Source organism: Eublepharis macularius, chromosome 3, assembly GCF_028583425.1.
Source record: "Eublepharis macularius isolate TG4126 chromosome 3, MPM_Emac_v1.0, whole genome shotgun sequence".
Taxonomy (NCBI): Eukaryota; Metazoa; Chordata; class Lepidosauria; order Squamata; family Eublepharidae; genus Eublepharis; species Eublepharis macularius.
The window spans coordinates 42,020,615-42,039,786 of NC_072792.1; the positions used below are offsets into that span (position 1 = coordinate 42,020,615).

General features: G+C 43.5%; 1 pseudogene; it reads left to right on the plus strand.

Moving 5' to 3' along the window:
* The first annotated feature begins 11,676 nt into the window (after positions 1 to 11,676).
* On the plus strand, positions 11,677 to 14,736 carry LOC129326199 (mitochondrial ribosome-associated GTPase 2-like; annotated as a pseudogene).
* The last annotated feature ends 4,436 nt before the right edge of the window (positions 14,737 to 19,172 follow it).

Here is a 19,172-nt window from a genome sequence, read left to right on the forward strand (position 1 = left end):
AATATGGACAAATTTGAAATTGATTCCCGTATTCATTTATTTATGTATTCATTTATTTATTTCAATGTATAGCGTATCCTCCCCGCAAGCAGGCTCAGGGTGGGTGATAACAATGTCAAGCATTATTAGGGTTGCCAGCTGCAGGTTGGAAAATACCTGGAGATTTGGGGGGGGGGGAATGAAGCCTGGAGAGTGCAGGGTTTGGGGAGGGAAGGGACCTCAGCATGGTATAATGCCATAGAGTCCACCCTCCAAAGCAGCTCTTTTCTCCAGGTGAACTGATCTCTGTGGCCTGGAGATTAGTTGTAGTTCCAGGAGATCTCCAGCCACCACCTGGAGTCTGGCAAGCCTAAGCATTATACAAAACATAATATAAAATATAACAAAATTACATTAAAACAATAATATACAATATAAAATATCAGATCAATGCAACCAGTTGGAGGGGCCTGCTAACACATCTAAATAAGATGGCTGTAGAGAAACCAAGCAATGTAGATGGATATATACGCCAAAGAAATCCAGGGTAGGTAGGGCAGGACAAGGGAGGCCAGGAAGGACAAATCACCTCAGACATAGGTCTGGCAGAACATCTCTGTTTTACTGGACCCATGGAACTGTAATAAGTCCTGGATGGACTGGATCTCCAGTGTTTCACCAGGCTGGCACCAGAGCTGAAAAAGCTCTGGCCCTGGTTGAGGCCAGGCAAATGTCTTTCAGGCTGGGGACAACCAGTAGGTGCTTATCAAAGGAGCGTAAAGCCCTTCAAGGAACATATTGGGAGAGACCGTCCTGTATTATGCTAATTTGTGGCAATGCTACCTATTTGCATATTGTTACTGGGCTCATCATGTCTTCAAAAAGGGTAAAAAAGATACCAGTAGAGCAATCTTTTACACTCTCTGGGCTTATTGATATGAACAGACTTAGAAGGGTATAATCCTGCTTTTGCAAATTTAATTAAAAAAAAAATTAAACAGAAAGGCAGAAAGAAAATGAATTAGATCCGGCAAAATATTTTGCTTTCAACTTTGCTTTCACTGACATAGTCTAACCTTTCCTTTGAGATGTAAAACCAATTTTGATGTGACACTGTGACAAGTCATCACCTGTAGGTTTACAAAAAGTTGAAGGCCACTGATATCTTTGACCTGCAGAGATCCTGTAACCCTCAGGAGAGCGTGATGGTTTAGAGGGGAAAATAGTTTTAATCGATTGTTCATACTGCAGATTTGAAAGAAGGTACAACAAAACAGCAGCCACAAAGCTGCGAAAAGCCTTTACTTGCAAGTTTCTCAATTTTGTTTAGCATGAAATAGATTATTTAGACATATACATTATTTCTCCCATTATTCCCTACATGCATTTCATCCCACACAATTTTTTCTTGAAAAATGTTACGCACAATGTTATGTATGGGAGGGAGATAAGGAATAAGAAAACCAAGCCATACACACATGATCTATGTTTAAGACAGTTTACAAGTATCAATAATAAGTCAACATGATAAAAAAATCACATAAAAAGAAACTATACATCACCATGAACAAGATTACCCTGCCATATAAAGCAAGAAAAAAAATCCTTATGGAAAGTTTTTTTTTACCTCTTGCAGGAGCTGATTCAAGAGATCAGGATTCAGGAGTCACATCTGAGAAGGCTCCAGACTTGGGCAATTGTGATCTTTTTTGATAGATGGAGAGCACTATCACAGTGGACCAGATTGTAACAGCATAAGAGACTCACATGGAGCCTTCAAATATGTTGTTCCCAGGTCATGGAGGTTTAACGCCAGTATCTTAAATTGACTTTGGACTTGAACTAGTACCTGAACCATTTGGATATGGTGGCACCACCCACAGCCAGATAAAAGTTTGGCAGCTCTGCTGTGTACCATTTGAAGCTTACAATTTGTCTTCAAGGGAAACCCCACGCAGAACTACTCAAGCATGGAAGATGGATCAGTGTAGCAAGGTCCAAAAGGAAAGAGAGCCTTTGGTGAAGGGGTAGATGGGGGAGTGGCACATATAAAGAGCGTAATTTACCATAGTCTCTTTAAAAAAAATCCAATATTCCTTTTTGTTTCCAACATAGTGGAGGAAGTCCAAAAAAGCCACAGGTCTACACAAACGTTTAAGCTGAATGCTACTTACCTCATCATTCACAGTTAGGATCAGTTTCTCAGAAGGTGTTAAACTGCCAATAGGTACTCTCATATATGCTAAAATTCCCCAGATAGAAGAGTAATCTATCCAGTATTGTACAGGGGAAGTAACATAAGACCCCAACACAATTTCCTGGTGGTGACTTGTAAGAGCACATTTCATACATCCTAACTTGATTAAATTGCCCCTAGTCCTGTTAGCTGATCCGTTGCTTCCTCCTCATTGCACTGTGTGGTCATAAGAACTCTGTGTGAGAGGAATTAGTGCGTAGGAACTGCTAAGATGAGCCAAACATTTCAGACTAAACCTGCCAGTTTCCACTGAAAACTAATTCTGCTTTGAGCCACTGCTCTCCAAAAAAGTAGCATAATACCAAATTCAATAACAGAACCCTGTAGAAATCCAGTGGCAGTTCTTGAAATAACGAAGTTTATATAGGGCTCAAATAAGACACCTAAAGAAACCCACGAAATCCTATAATAAATGTGTTCCTTAGAGCACTTTCCCCTAAAGGTACTGAAGCAGTGATTGGTAAAACAGTGTATTTCATTGATTCTCTGGAGTATCCTAGTTTAATAGCATTTCACAACTACAGCACATAACATTAGATTATAGTCTCCCAGCTACAACATAAACTACAGGACCATAAAGTCATAACACATGGTAATGAGACATCCCAACCTGATGTAATATGGTTTAAAGAAAAAAAATCATTGCAGCATATCACTTAAATGTATCCCTCTTTCTTCAGCAGGTATTTCATATTTACAGCATGATTAATTTTCTAGAGGGCTGAATAGCTGTACATCTTCATGCTTCCATAGGGCATCATCTTTGCAAGCTGTACACATATTTCCAAGAAATGCTCAACAAATAGAATAAAAAAGGCCTGTTTGCACATTTGTAATTGACTGCAGCACTGGTCCACAGTGGGCCTGATATATTACTTCTTGTTTCTTTGAGTTGATATATCACATCAGGCCGCACAAATGTTGTACCCTAACCTGTCAACAGCATCAAGTCAACAGGTATCCCACAGGGTTTTAAGCACTGCCCCATCTTTGCACTAGTCAGGGAAAACAAGTATGAGAATGACCTCTAATCTCCCATTCCCCCCAATTTGAATGGTTGACAAAAGACAATAGGACCACTTTTTAATATCTCCCATTCTACTTTCAGTCCTTGAAACCTTCCCTCCATGCATATTCCCATTATCTTAGCTTATCCAATTTCTGTCAGAAACTCTAGTTGGCTCCATCTTCCCATAGCCTCTTGGTCCCCGTTCCTTGTCAGGGATTTCCTTTCTCTCCTCCTACCTCCTCTCCTCACAATGTCTACATTTTCCCTATCCCATTTGGGGCAACCTCTACACTTTTCACTGCTCCTTTGGAGGCTTGTTTCTTTGATATAGCCACAAGGGAGAAATGCATTTATTCAGATTAAATTGGATACTAGGATCTTGCCATACAGATGTTTTATTAAATTGCTGCAAGTGAATCACTACCGTATTTTACTATTGCACACTGCTGCAGAGGGAAGCTATTATTTTACTTTTCTTTCTTACTCTAACTTGATTAGGACAATAACCTTTTCTCTGCTTAAGCATCTGTCTGTCACCCCTTCTGCCTCTGTAGGTTTGTCAAACTAAGGCCCAGGACTGTGTGTACAATACACTTAAAAATGCCCAAGTGCCAACGTAAAGGTCGTACACATGGGGGAACTGTCCTATGTGTCACCATGATACAAGTATTCTTTTTAGGTAACATCCCAGAAGAGTGGGGGGGGGGAACTCCATTAAGCACATGGCTTAAGGTTTGTGGTTCAGATAGCAGAGAGGATAGCAGGCGTGTCCAAAAAGATAATTCCATTAAGGAAAAGGTACTGGGAACCAGGAAAGTAAAAAAAAACAACAACCCAGAATGAATCCATGGCAGCCACGCCCATTATTCACTGCAGCCTAGACCCCTCTTGCTGCTTCTCTGATGTAAAGTGGTGTCAACATTGGAAAATGAACAGCAGAGAAGGGGCATTTTATCCTTCCACCAGCCACTGCTTTTCCTCAGTCAATCTCCTATTGTCTCTCTTTCCCGCTGTCAAGATTCCAGACCTCTGTTTTGTCCTATAATGGCAGTAATGTACAGCGCACAATGACCTTTTCAACTTGTTTGTATCTTCAAGGGCACAGGGCGAATTGGGACAATCAGTTTACTATTAAGGAAATGGTAGTAAGTTTGCTATGTAGTGATAGAATTTGCAGTTTAGAGGCATCCCTTTCTATTTAATAGTGTTAAGGAACTGGCGATTTGGAGAAATTGCTCCATGATTGCATGACCTTAGTTTGTTCTAGAGCAAGGTTTAGAGATTACTTTGCAAGATGTTTTAGTTGCTGTTCGTATTGCATTTTTAAAGTCATTTCATTCAGCTAAGGGATTTTCAGACCTTACAACCACATATACTGAGAGCCCACAACCAACAAGTAATGGGAGCATGTGTGGTGATCCTTCTTATATGCATACTTGTTCTATTATATGAACAGAGGAAATGAGCAAATTGACCATGCTTTAACAGCTTCCTATATTTGTAACAAGACCCCTGAAAAATCCAGTGTTTAATTCATGTGTACCCAAGCTATCCTTGGTTGGTAAATTCATGCATTGCTCCTGTTCACACAGCATGGACAGCGAGCATATAAGAGGGATCACAGGTAGTGGGAGCTTCCAATGTGTGCAGTTGGTGGGATCCTAGTACACATGGTTTTAATGTATGAAAAATCCTTTGGTCTTTATTTGTGGACCCAGAAATATTGCATGCTACTTCTTAAAGGCATGCTGAAATGCTGCAATGCAAACAATAGTGGTCGGATTTGAAATATCGATGTTATTCCAGCGCTAATTGCTGGCTTGTTCTCTTGATATGGAGAGGCTTCAGTACCCGTGTGTCATTCTCTGCATGTGTGTGCATGCACATGCATTTGGAAATAACTTTTTTTAAAAAAAAAATGGATAGTTTTTAAAATGGTTCCATAATAAGAAGCTTTGACTACAAGTTGGTGAAGGATAAAGAACTTTAATATTCCAATCCTACAAAGAGTTTCGCCTTTTGAAGCCTGTTGACTTCAAGGGGCTTAGAACAGTGTAACTCTACTTAGGAATACACTGTAAAACAGTATTTGTGTAATTTATGTTATCTTTGCAGAGTTTATTGTCTATAGCCATAGGTCGTCACAAATTTTCCAAACATCATATCAACTAATAAACAGTTAACTTCCAGTATCACAGTTTAAAAAGGTTAATTAGAATTAATTAAAACAGTACCGTATACCAAACTATCCCAGGAGTCATGAGTAGACATGGGCACGAACAGCATTACGAATGGAAAAAACCCACGAATAGCCCATTCGTCTGTTTGCAAACAAGCCATTCGTGAGGCTCCATTCTAAACGAATAAGTGGTCATTGCAAGCCTCATTCGTTGCCTTCATCAAGCCACACAGTCTGGCGCTTTTCAATCAATTACCCTAGCAATGGCAGGGACTGAACTCTGTCAGGACTCCTGGCTTTCCTTCTGGCTTTAACCCTTCAAAGTACTTCCAGCAGAGAGTCCCATTTTTGCCACTGTGAAGAGAATATGACAACAAAGGGAAGGACTCATGGATCATGCCTTTCCCGGGGTGCAAACACTCTGAAATTGGGGGGGGGGGTCTTTGGAGGACAGTGAGGACTATGTCCCCTGTAACTTTGGTGGGTATTGGATATTGGGAAGGTCAGTTTGTAACCCCTCAAAGTAGCTGCCTTCCAACAGGCAGTTCCGTTTTTGCCACTGTTAACAGAAAATGACAGCAAAGAAGCCTCCACCTCCACCTGCTGCCCTCCCTGCCCTACTCACCTGGCTGGTGGACTGGAAAGTCACTGGGGGAGAGAAGTGCACATTCCATTGCACTGAATCCCAGTTCATTAAAAAAATGCCCATTTGGAGTACTCTGTTGCCCCCAGCCCCCTGATCCCCCTTCTTTGGCCCATAGGGGACCTGGAAACCCTATTCTCCACATATTAACAAATGTAATTTCAGAGTATGGTTTCTCAGTAAAGCAGTGGAGGAACCTTCAATGGCACCAATTTATAAATGAAACCTCCAAGCACATAAAAACCCTTGGCTCTGCAAAATCTGAGAAGCATGGAAAGAAAGCTGGGGAGACAATTTTTTCCATGAAAGTAGCCACAAAACTCAATAGCTTGGGGAAAACACCACCCCCATTCAGTGTTGCTAGTACAATGCAATTAACTATAAATGGCTATGAAACCATATATAAAATTTGGGAAAGCCTTACTACTTGTTTAAAGACCCTCTGTTTACCATTCATAAGAACAGGAAGCAGAAAAAATAAAATGTTTGTTATAAGACAGGCAAGCAAGCATTTATGAAAGGAAACCCTATTGAATGTCATTTCACAGGCAGAAACTGATGGTTGCCTCTGATGAATTTTGTGTAAACTGTGGTATCAAGATTGAACTAAATACGGTCAACTTTATAAACAAAGAATCTTGCTCAAGTATTATAGTGGAACACAGATGACCTTTTCTCCAGGTGGCCAGCTAGGGCTCCATAAATCATTCACCACCAGCAGCTCTGTAGTACTCCGTTGCAAGCAGATGGAAAAAGAGTAATTTTGTTGCTATCATAGTTGCCATCTCAGAGGTTCATCAATGGACTCTTAGTAAGTCTGGCATCTTCAACGTGAGTATATTTAAGTTGGTCTGCTCATCTTTTATCCCCTATAAGCCACAGGCTGGGCACTCTTTTGAATGAGTTGGCACCTTGTGGGGCAATCATCTTGATTTCCAAGAACAAAATTCCATCCCGCATAGATCAAAGTATTATTAGAATAACCCACACCATTTCCTGCTAATTCTTCCAAAGTGTTTCATAAGCCATTCAGATATGTTGGTCTTTGGTGAAAGATGGTAACTTCAGCCACAGCATTTATTCATGGATTTTTTTAAAAAAAAATCTTCTCACTTATTAAATATTCATGCTGATAGTTAAATATCCCAGTTTTCCGTAGTGCCTATTTGAAGACCAGCACTTATGAAGGAAAACGAATGCTCATATTGGAGTTTCCCATTTTGAAATGTGCCATTTCGATCAACTCTTATTTAAAACTCCAAATAACCACTTTCAAGCCATGCTAATAATAATAATAGCCTTCACATAGCACTTTGCTGTGTTCAAAGCACTTCATAGACATTATCTCAGCCAGTAATCCTCTCAGTAGCTGGATGCATAGAAAGTATTGCACAATTTCTTTGTCATTCATACAATTTCCAAACCCCTTACTTCTGTAGTAAGAATAGTTTTTCTCTATCATACAGAACATTTCAAGGTGCCAACATTCATTTATAGCTGAACTTGCTTCAATGACCTCCCAATGACAGTTTACAAATGCTAGACACCTCTTGATTTCCCTTGTGATTCACCTCTGGAAATATTTCTCAAGGCACGTCCATTCTTCAAATGCATACTATTAGCTACCTGAAAAATGGGTTGTGCTGACACCTGCAGATATTCAGGCTTTAATCTAAATGTACTTGATCAAACCTTGGTTTTAGAAATACTATTTCAAAGGTTAATTTGTGAGGTCACCAAAGTGCTCCTATAATACAGACTATATACACTTACCATTAGTGCATGGTGGTACCCTCATTGATTGCCTGTCAAATGTAACCTCTGAAGAATATTCCAATGAGGGGGGCTATTTTTCTCAATGCCTAATCACTGTTCTCATTTTGATGAATTATGATGCTCTACAAAACTTACACTGTTGATTAATTTCTATTTTTCTTCATTAGCTTAGAACAAAATAGTATATCAAATGTGCCATGCAGTGCTAGCGTAGACACATTTGCTTTGCAGGTAATACCATACCAAATGGATGGGTAAGGATATATAGATACCAAGATTAGAACTCAGCAAAATGACTTACATTATAAATGAGTATTTTCAGCAATGCTGAAAAAAGCCAGCATTTCCACTGGCTTTTCTCTCTCACTAAATGCAAAAAATATTCATATTTATTTGGACCTCATCTTTCCTTACTGATGTCATCTCCTAGACAAATCTGACTTGTTGTGTAGCATTGCGACATCATCCCAGTCACCCTCACTAGATAGAATTAGCAATAGCCAAAAGAGTGAATGGTACATGGGATTAAAAAGGGGGAACATTTGCATGATCTAAACATTTTCTGGGAAAAAATTGTATCCAACCAAAATTATGGGTTTTTTCAAAGCTGGTGGATATTTGTGTCAGTTGCAGTGAGGGGCAGATGGGCCATTATGGCCACAGGAAAGATGCTTGGTGGTCCTGTGGCCTAAGGGCCACTTTTCTTGGCCATCCCTTTCTGGGTTCAATTCAAAGTGCTGGTTCTTACCTTGAGTGGCTTTGGAGGCAGGGTTTTGGAAGGACTTTATCCTTTATTGGCAGTCTGTTGTCCAGACTGCCAAGACTTGCCTCCCAAACCTTGCCTCTGTCTTCAGAGATAAGATGGGTGACAACTAGGGTTGACAAAACCAACTTGGGAAACTCCTGGAGATTTGTGGTCAGAGCCAGAAGATGGTGGAGTTTAGGGAGACGAAGCAGCTTGACAGGGATAGCACAGAGTCCACTCTGTGAAGCTGCCATTTTCTTCAAGCAAACTGAGGCAGGATATTTTCAATGGTGGCACCTTGCTTTCTGAATATTCACACCGAGGCTGTCTTGGCACCCCTACTGTACTTTTTTTAGATGCCAGACCAAAACGTTTCTTGTTGCCCAGACTTTTAACCAAGGATTTTAAAAAGTTTTTTTATTTCTTGCTGTTGATCCCATGATCCCATGGGTAAGGATCCCATTCCCCTGGAGCGGGTGGGGTTCCCCCCTCCCAGCCTCTGCCCCTGCCACTCTCACCTGGCTGAGGGGGAGGATGTCATGGGAATGGGCCTGAAAGCCCCACGGTGCACTCCCATCCCCTCTAGAACACTTGCTCATTGTGAAAGCAACAGGTTGTGTGCAGGGCAGATTTGATAAACGTTGCCGCCTGATCTAGTGTTTATGTGCAAGGTAGATCCTCCTGGTGAGCCTCCATCCCCCTATTTCAAGCCTGGGGGAGGTGGACAAGGAACTGGGAATCCCAGTTTCATATCCCCGCTCTGCCATGGAAGCTCACTGGGAGACCTTGGGCCAGTCACACACAAAGCCTAACCTACCTCCAGGGCTGTTGCAAGGATAAAATGGAGACGAGAAGCCACTTGGCGTTTCCACTGGGGAGAGAGGCAAGGTATAAATGAAGTAAATAAATTTTCCAGACAATTGTAAATTACCATGGAGGGAAGAAATGGGGAAGGATTTTGATTTTGTTTCATTGTGAATCAAGTATGACAAAAAGGAAGGGGTCTAATATGTCTTTAAAAATGTGAAGTAATTTATGGCACTTATGGTTGTGCATGCTATATTTCAAATCCTTCCCACTAAACTCCACCAAGGCTATGTATATTATCAAACCAATCTGAGAACTGAGTGCATAGAAATTCTTTTATTTCTAATGTTCAATTAATCAAATAGTTTGGGTTTTTTCAATGAACAGTGATATCCTCTCAGGGCAGGGGAACATATCTGGCATCCTTGGGATCTTGAAAGCAGCAGCCCGGTCACTGTTTACTTGCACAGGCTGGTTATTAGAAGCTGCCCAAATCCAAGAACCTGAAGGTGGGGTTAGCTTCACCCGCCTTGGAGTTACATTCCATTATAAGGAAGGAGACCCATGGCACTGTAACCTCCCTCCACTTGCTTTTCTGTTTCTACCACTCCCTCTAGCTAGTGTCATCCCAGTTCCACTTGCTCCTTTTTTTATAGTCTAGGGTTGCCAGGTCCCTCAAGTCTCCCAGCAGGAGACTGGGATGCTAGCTCTTACCCTGTCACTGCTCTGGGTCTTTCCACCGCATGCGCTCAAAGCCCATGCATGCTCCCAGCGTGCGTGATGACGTCACTTCCAGGAATGACATCATCACGCAGAGTCAAAGGGCACCCCGCATGACAACGTCACACATACCGGGGAGAGGTAGAGAGAGCGGGCAGCTCTCTCTCACCGCCACTGTGCCCCTTGTTCCTGCTGGTGCGGGCTGCACAGGGGCGGCAGCAGTGAGAGAGTGGGCCATGGTGGCCACAGCTGTGAGAGCAGCCTGCTCTTGCCACCGCCACCTGCTCTCTCTCTGCTGCTGCTGCTGCTGCCCACTCCCGCAGTTGTAGTCCGCGGTTGTAGTCCAACATCCTAACCACTACACCACAAAATGAAGTCATAATGTCAACTATAATAATGCATGGAATACTTAACTACAGTATTTATTATATTTACAGTATATTAGATCACTAGATTTCTGAAATGAATTTATCTGTAGAATAGTTCATAGATTATGACACTGGGTTTTTCTCATATGGATAATCTTCTTTTTCATATCAACAATAAAGCACACATTGTGCTAGGTGATAAATAATAATTACAATTATCTGCACGATTATCCGCATGAGAAATGTGAGTAATTTTTTTTGCTTAAATTATGGCAGGATCCTGAAAAATGACCCAATCTTCTTGTGAGTTTGTGCTACAGGTGTATAAAATTAATTACCACTTTTTTTTTCAAAAGTAAGCAAACTTGAGCATGTCTTAGGGGGGGAAATTCCAACTTAACTCACACAGTATATTTATCCTTCTGTAGTTTTTGAACGAAAGTAAGCTTTTGATAATATTCCTGTGTTGTTTTTATATCACTGACCAAGAACTTTAACAGCTCCTAAATATCTGACGGACTGATTTGGAATCATGGCAGAGTTGGGTCATTCTTTTAGCCCTGCAGACCTAGGTGAATAGGCCTTAACCTGAAGCAGGCTATGTGTGTCTTGCAAAGGCATATTCATAAAAGACTGAGGCTGTCAAAAGTAAAATATGCCTCTGAACTAGCAGCGTCACATCACACCACTTCACAGCTGAAATGGAATTCCATTACATCAAGCCAACTCACTTACTGGCAATTTGAAAGGCCCGCAAAATAAATCTGTTTTTCCAGAATTTTTGCTTCTCTATTACACCCGTTCCTGCAAGTCAATTAAATGCCGTACAAGTAACATATAGACTCTTATTTCTTCTATTGTTCTTGCTATCTATCTAAACTATATTTGGGTCCATCATGGTATATCTAAGTACCCAAATATGTCAGGTGATTTAGCACAGTGTTTTTGTGGTTGCTAACAGAAAGCAGAAGGTGAGTGGCTTTTAATTAATTAATGTATATATATTTTTTTTTAAAAATTATATTCTTCTTTATAGTCTTGTTTCCCCTTTTTCTTAAGGCAGCATTCAATTCCAAAAATTAAAAACATATAAATTGTTGCACTCCAACCCCAAGAAAATATCAGCTTCTTAAACTTTATTTAAATCCCTCAAAATAAAGAGTCCTTACCTGACTTCCTAAAAACCTCTAAAGATGATGCCTGCTAAACCTCGAAAGATGATGCCTGTCCTGAGGAAGCTCGTTCTTCAAGCTGGGAGCCACAACAGAAAAAAAAGAGTTTCTAGTGAAGGTCAAGTGGGCCACCTTAAGCAGGGAAACAACTATAAGCCTTTGAGATGGTGTAGCAGGAGATGCAGCTGAAGGGCCTGAAAGGTGAGGTGGACAGTGTTGAGATGGTTCCCTTCTTTTCTGTCAACCACTCACAAAAGGTTGCTGAATCATCCCCTTGAGAGCTGACATGGGGAAGTCCCATAAAGCACCGATGTTGTTTAATATCTGTCCCTTAATGAGACTATCTGAAGCTTTGGAGAAGATTGTCATTGATAAGCTGAAGATATCTCTCTTTGAATGAGTCACTGGCTCCTTCCATTTCTGTCCTGGTCCAGGATCTGAGTGTGTTGTCCAGAGTAGAAAACACATTAGTGGAGTGCAAACTGTAGCTGGTGCAAAATGCAGCATCCCATTTGCTATTTGGGGCTAACTAAGAGGACTGTCTTACTTCTGTTCTGAGGTCCCTTCACTGGCTGCCTGTTAGTTCCCAGTCTAATGAAGGTATTAGTGTTCAACTTTAAAGCCCTTCATGACCTTCTTGAAGGTCTACCTCTTCCTGCATGTTCTTGTTGTGCTGCTTTGTTCTTCCCAGCAAAGACTGTTGCTAGTACCCTAGTTGTCTAAGGCACATTTGGCAACAGCCCAGGCTCAAGATTTTCAGCAGCTACCCTATACCTATGGAACAGCCACTGAGAGGTTACCAGGGGGGCTCCTACCTGCTTGACTTTCTGGTGAAGCTGTAAATCAGAGTTATACTAGAGAGATTAGCCTGAGCCTGGCTGAGGGGGAATAGCTTGCTAGTGGGGCCATCAGGTGTTTCAAGATTGTTTTTTAATGTTTTTGTATCTGTTGTTTCATGTTTGTTTTTATAAAATTTTTAAATATTGTCTTTGGGACCTGAGATGCTTCAGAGAAAGGTGAGGACCCAACGGCAAAGACCATCAGAAAATGGCTGTTGTAGGCTGAGGCGTGGGATTTCAGAAGAACCTATTTGTGAGTTCATTTACCTTCTCCCACCCTCAGGGAGGGAGGCATATAAGCACAAAGAACACAACAAGAAGTCTTGTGACATCAGAGACATTTGACAGGAAGAAGTGGTGCAAGAGTTATTAGATGGAGTGACTCAGTGGCAGGCACTCCAGGGTCTCAGGCAAGATTGCTGCAAGTGAAAATCCTTGGGGCTTGGTGGGAAAGCAGATGCAGACTAGAGATGGGCATGGAACAAAAAAACCCAAACAAACCAGGAGGTTCATGGTTCGTGGGTTTCATGAACCACGAACCAGGGAACTGGACCAGTTACGAACCAGTTCGTGGTTCGTGGGGTTTAACTGCCCCTTTCCGGCCTTAACAGTGGCAGGGAAATGGGCATTGAACAGTTTAAAGGGCCCTTTCCTGCCTTGCAAGGAGCAGGTCCCTTTAAACTATGAGCTGGCAGGCGGTGGGGGGGATCCCCCCTCACTGCCTGCCAGCTGATAGTTTAAAGGGACCTGCTGGTGACAGGGCCCTTAAAACTGCCCAAACCCCAGCCCCCTACCCCCACCCCCAGCCTCAGCCCCACACTTACCTTCCTTTGCAGCACGGCATCCTTCCTCTCCTCCCAGGAGGGGTGGGAAGGCTGTTTTCGGCCTCTTCTACTGGCCTGGAGGCCCACAGGGTGGTGGAAGAGGCCGAAAACAGCCTCCCTGCCCCTCAAATGGCAGCCGTGAACCAGTATACTGTTCGTGGAAGTTCCGTGAAAAGGAGCTTCCATGAACCCTGGTTCACGAACCCCGGTCCGGCCTGGTTTGTGGGGTTTTTTGGGTCGTATTTAGGTTCGTGCCCATCTCTAATGCAGACCCACCTATTCATACATACTCAATTGCTTATTGCAAAAACAGACTACGAACTGGCACAGGGATTTAAGCACAACTTGTACAAAGTGTTTCAAGTCTCGGTGGTTGGGACATAAAAGAAACTTTTCAGAAAAGAAGCTGACCTGATACTTTGTAGACCATCGAAAAGTGTATGTGATAGCAGGAAATGGAGGTGATGAGATAAGCTGTTTTCACAGTGAACCTAGAAAAATATATGGAGGTCCCGATGGTGGAAACAGAGGAGATGGAGGGCATATTATCTTGAAAGTGGATCAGCAAATGAAATCCTTGTCTTCCGTTCTCCCAATCTATCGAGATATCAGTGGAGAAAAAGGGGGAAGCAAAAACTGTTATGGTTCTGCTGGTCAGAATATTTACATTAAGGCTCCCATCAGTACTGTGGTGAAGGAGGATTGCAGAGTTGACTGATCTCAACCACCATGGTGAAGAATATGTTGCAGCCTATGGGGGTGCTGGAGGGAAAGGCAATAGTTTCTTTCTGGACGATGACAATCGAGCACCCAAAACAGCTACTGAAGGAGAACCAGGTGAAGAAAGAGTGCTGCATTTGGAACACAAGACTATGGCCCACACAGGGATGGTAGGATTCCCTAATGCAGGGAAATCTTCACTATTAAGAGCCATCTCCAATGCAAAACCGGTGCTGGCGGCTTACCCATTCACAACTTTAAATCCTCAGGTAGGCATCGTCCATTATGAAAACTATGAGCAAGTTGCAGTTGCCGATATCCCTGGCATAATAAAAGGAGCCCATGCAAACAGGGGCCTTGGCTTTGCCTTCCTGAGGCGCATTGAACGCTGCTGCTTTCTTTTGTACATGCTGGATCTTTCTGTGTCCATGCCATTGACTCAGCTCCAAGACTTAAAATATGGAGCAGTATGAAGAAGGCTTGTTGAAGAGGCCTTATGCTATCGTTGGAAATAAGCTTGATCTTCCACAGTCTAAAAGCAATTTACCTCTTCTTAAGGAGCGGGTACAACACAGAGTCATCCCCTATCTGCTTTGACAGAAGAAAATCTAGAGGAATTTTTCTCACATCTGAAAGTACTGTATGACGATTATGTAAAAACTGAAGAAGCATTGAAGCATAAACCTCTAAAATGGTAGCTGGTAGCAAAGCTCCAAGAGGAACTGCATTTAGGTGGAAGGAATCAGGGGGAAGGGAGGAATCTGTATTATTTTAAGACTTGTGTCTGTTGAGCTCTTCTTGACCATAGGATTTTCTTTCATCTCAAAGCTTAAGACAAATGCAGATAAATAAGTTGTTTCTTCTAAGTGGGAGGTGAGAGAAAAGAGAATTCCTAAACAGTTCTTCAGTTAATCTAGTTTGCAGTATATTACACTGAATATGGGCTTCTGGGTACAGAAAATATCTTCTAGGTACAGAAAATATCTTCATGTTAACAATTGTAACCTCAGTTAAATCCTTGGCCTAACCTGCCTAACCTAACAGACAGAAAAACAGAATGTATGAATTATATAGCACTGGCACTTTAAAAACTTAACATTTTGTAAAGTATTGTTTCACTGTATACCCCAGCACAGAAGGCTAGAACAGGGTAGGACTTCCAACTTTTTTGAGCGAATATCTGGAGCCGCACTATATCCGGAGCTCTGGGATGGTCAGCCCAGCATAAACAGCCAGTTGATTTCTGCCTCCTTCTCTTTCATTGCCTCCATCTTCTTCTGTTCTTTCCTATTCCTATAATTTTAATTCTGCAAATACAAGGATAAATTAATTAGCAATTCCGGAAACAGAGAAAGGGGACCGTTCTCTGTTCCCAGTGCTGTTAATTCATTTATCCTTGTTTCTGCAAAATTAAAATTATATATTAGTGAAAAGTGGGGATCTGTGTTAATGACCGGAAACAGAACTGGTAATTACAGAATAAAAAGAGTATGCTTCAGGGAAAGGGGTTATCTCTTTATGGAGGTTTTGTAGAGATTGGGGAGGGGAAAACAGTTTTGTAGTAGGTGGCTGAAATAAGCCAAGTTTATATTATCTCAATTGGTATATTAAGAAACCTTCCATTGTATTTTACATATAAGCACAATGAGATCTTTAATTGGATCAATTTTTGTAGATGCAATATTATGCAGTGTTTGGAATTACAGTGTTTAGTCTGCAGACTAGCTTGGATGTACTTAATGTTGACTGCATTTTGATCTGTAAAATGGCTGATTACCTGTACACAGGCTGTATAAGAATAAGCAAAGCTGCTTAAACAGATCGAAGATTGCATTGCCAGTGTGGAGAAATTTTAGCCAATTTGCATCTACTTTTTTTTATGGTGACCTTTTGGCAAAACCAGCGGAGTGTGCAAAGCTACATTTGTTCAGCATCTCTTATGTACAATAGATGAAACAAATATGCTTCCACTGTGCCGGTTCTCCATTTGAACTAGCTGCCCCTCAGCATGGTTGTTTCCATTTCCTTCCATTGCCATACCAGCCAGCCAACTGTGTAATCCCAAGTAGAGTCACATCTTTCGAAATTCATTGAAATTAATGGATTTACAAAGGTAACTCTTCTTAAGATTACACTGTAAGTGATTCCAAATGCCTGGGATAGAATCTAATGATGCCAAGAACTTGATTAGACTTGGCTAATTTTCCTGCCTGACAGTTCAGGGGTTGGCTCCAGCAAGCTTTTCCTCTTAATCTTGCTAAAGTCCCTTTTTTATTACTGTCTCGGACCCATGAGGCTTTTGTTCATGCAGGTCCAATGATCCCCTGCACAACCTTTTGGGTGGTCAAAGGGGACTCCTCCTTCCCTTTTTGACCAGCGTAAAGGCTGTTTGGATCCAATCCAGTAAGTGATATCAAGGATAAAGAATAGCCTTCTAATGTAAGACTGTGCAAAACCCTCACTTTCATAGGTTAACTGCCTTGCTGTCATGAATTGTTTCAGGAGCCTTGGGAGAGAGAAAAAAACAGAATACAAATATATATATATACAAATATATAGACCAGTCACTGTACGTATCTTGGTTATTATGCAAAAACGTTACAACTTGTTTTTGCATATCATGGCCTTTTGCGAGGTACCCAGCTCTCATCTTGCCACAGTCACACTAAGTGGCCTTCTCTCTCAGTCCTCATCTAAGACTTGACAGACAGAAAATTACATGTAATGCAGTAGTTAGAGTGTGGGAGGCTTGGAGCATGTTGCCACTTGGATATGGTTTGCTCAGTGATTTTGAGCCAATGGTGCATATATTACTTTCTTTTCCCCAGGGCCCAGGCTGACCTACCTCACAAAGTTGTTGTGAGAATGAGAGAAGTGAGAACCATGTATGCTGCTCTGAACTCCTGAGAGACAATGTGGGATAAAGATCACACCTTGGATTTTGCACGTAAGGAGATACACCCCCCCCTTCATTCCTGTAGCTGCTGGCTGGGCACCTTACAGTTCCATGCCTGTTGAACTGGGAGGCTACATCTGTGACCTGCTAGACAGTACCTAGGCTTGCCATCCCCCTGCCCCTCCCGCCACCCCTCGGCCCCACTCACTTGGCTGGCAAGGGGGAGGAATGGGGGGAGAAGTACATGCATGTGTTCCTGTACTCCCATGTTGAGCTGGAAAATGATGCCATTTTCCAGCATGACTGAGGAGCTGTGAGGTACACTGAAGTCCAGTTCAGTAAAAATTGTCTGCTCGGAGGTAAGTACTCTGCTGCCCCCCAGCCCCTGGCAACCCTCGAGCCTCTTAACCTAGGGCCACTATGGTGGATCTTTCCAGGGCCATTTTTCATTTCCAATTTACTTTGGGGGCCGTATAGCTATTTTAAGGAAAGAAAGAATGCAAGGTGGCCACCAGAATGTAGTTGGTGCATGGGAACATAAGGAGAAAGACGGATCTTTAGATGCAGGGCTCATTTCGAGGGGGAATGCATCAGAACAGTGTTCCGGCAGTTCCCCCAAGTCAGGTGGCACTGCCCACTTGACTTTAGGGCCATTTAGGCCTGGATTGGGGCCGAAACAACCCGAATCTGGTCCAAAATGGCCTGGATCAGGTCGGTGCCGGATGTGGGAAGCCTCCTCCACCCAGCACCAACCCAGTTCCAGCTGTTTTGACCCTGATCCGCGCTGAAACAGGCCCAAAATGGCCGTTTGGGGCCATTTGGGGCCTTTTCAGCCCAGATAAGGACTGACATAACCCGGATTGGGGCCAAAACAGCCTGTATTGGGTCAGTGCCAAGTGGGGGAACCCTCCCCCACCTGGCACCAACCCAGTCCCGGCCGTTTTGGCCTTGATCCAGGCTAAAACGGGCCAAAAATAGCAATTTCTGGCCATTTTTGTCCTGTTTCAGCCCGGATTGGGGCTGAAATGGCCCAGATTGGGTCAGTCCCATGTGTGGGAACCCTTCCCACCCAGCACCAACCCAGACCCGGCCTTTTCGGCCCTGATCCTGGCCAAAACGAGCCCAAAATGGCCATTTTGGGCCCATTTCGGGGCCAAAGGGTCCTGGATTGTAGCCGAATGGGGCCAGATTGGGTAAGTGTCAGGTGGAGGAAGCCTCCTCCACTGGATAGCAACCTGAACCCAGTCGTTTGGTCCCCAATCCTGTCCCCAAAGGGCCCCAAAGGGCCATTTTTGGCCCTTTTGGGCCCTGATCAGGGACAAGACAGCCCAGACCAGGCAGTGCCAGGCAGGGGAGGGTTCCCCCACCCAGCTCCAACCCAATCCGGGCCATTTTGGCCCTGATCTGGGCCATTTTGGTCCATTTTCTACTGGGATTGAGGCCAAAACGGCCGGGATTGTGTCGGTACTGGGTAGGAGAAGCCTCCCCCTTCTGGCACCGCCCCAGTCCCAGCCATTTCAACCCTGATCCTGGCTAAAATGGGCCATTTTGGCCCCAATCCCACGGGGATCGGGGCCAGAATGGCTGGGATCGCGTCAGTGCCGGGTGATGTCTCCGGCATCTCCCATTGAGAGATTCCCAGACTAGAGATGGGCATGATCTGAATTTCAACCCCCCCCCGCCGGATTTTGGCGTTTTCGCCATTGTGACTCAGCTAATCGGTTCTGTCCATGGCAACCGATCCAGCGGTCGGGAGTTTGCTTGTTCGGGACTTGATCGGATGGGTCAGTTTCTGTTCGGAATTGCAGACACTCTGGCACTAGTAATTTATTCCCGTGGCAACGGAGTCAGGGAAATGAGCTGTGTTTGGACAAAAGGCAGTGCAGGTGGCTGGGAGGCTGCCTGCGCCATTCGCCTTTCCCCAGGACAAGGGGCTCGTGGGCAAGCCGGCTGCCCCTTGTCCTGGGGAAAGGCAAAAGGCAGTGCGGGTGGCTGGGAGGCCGTCTGCACTGTTCACTTTTCCTCAGGACAAGGGGCGCGTGGGCAAGCCGGCCGCCCCTTGTCTTGCGGGGCAGGTGAACGGCACGGGCAGCCTCCGAGGCAGTCGCACTGCTGCCAGCTCTGCAGTGCACCGGGACAGCCGGCTTGCTGCATGGGCGGGGGCGACTCAGGAGCGAGCGCGCAAGAGCCTAACTACGGTTGCCCTGGGCACTGGCCTCCCCAATTCCCAATTGCGGA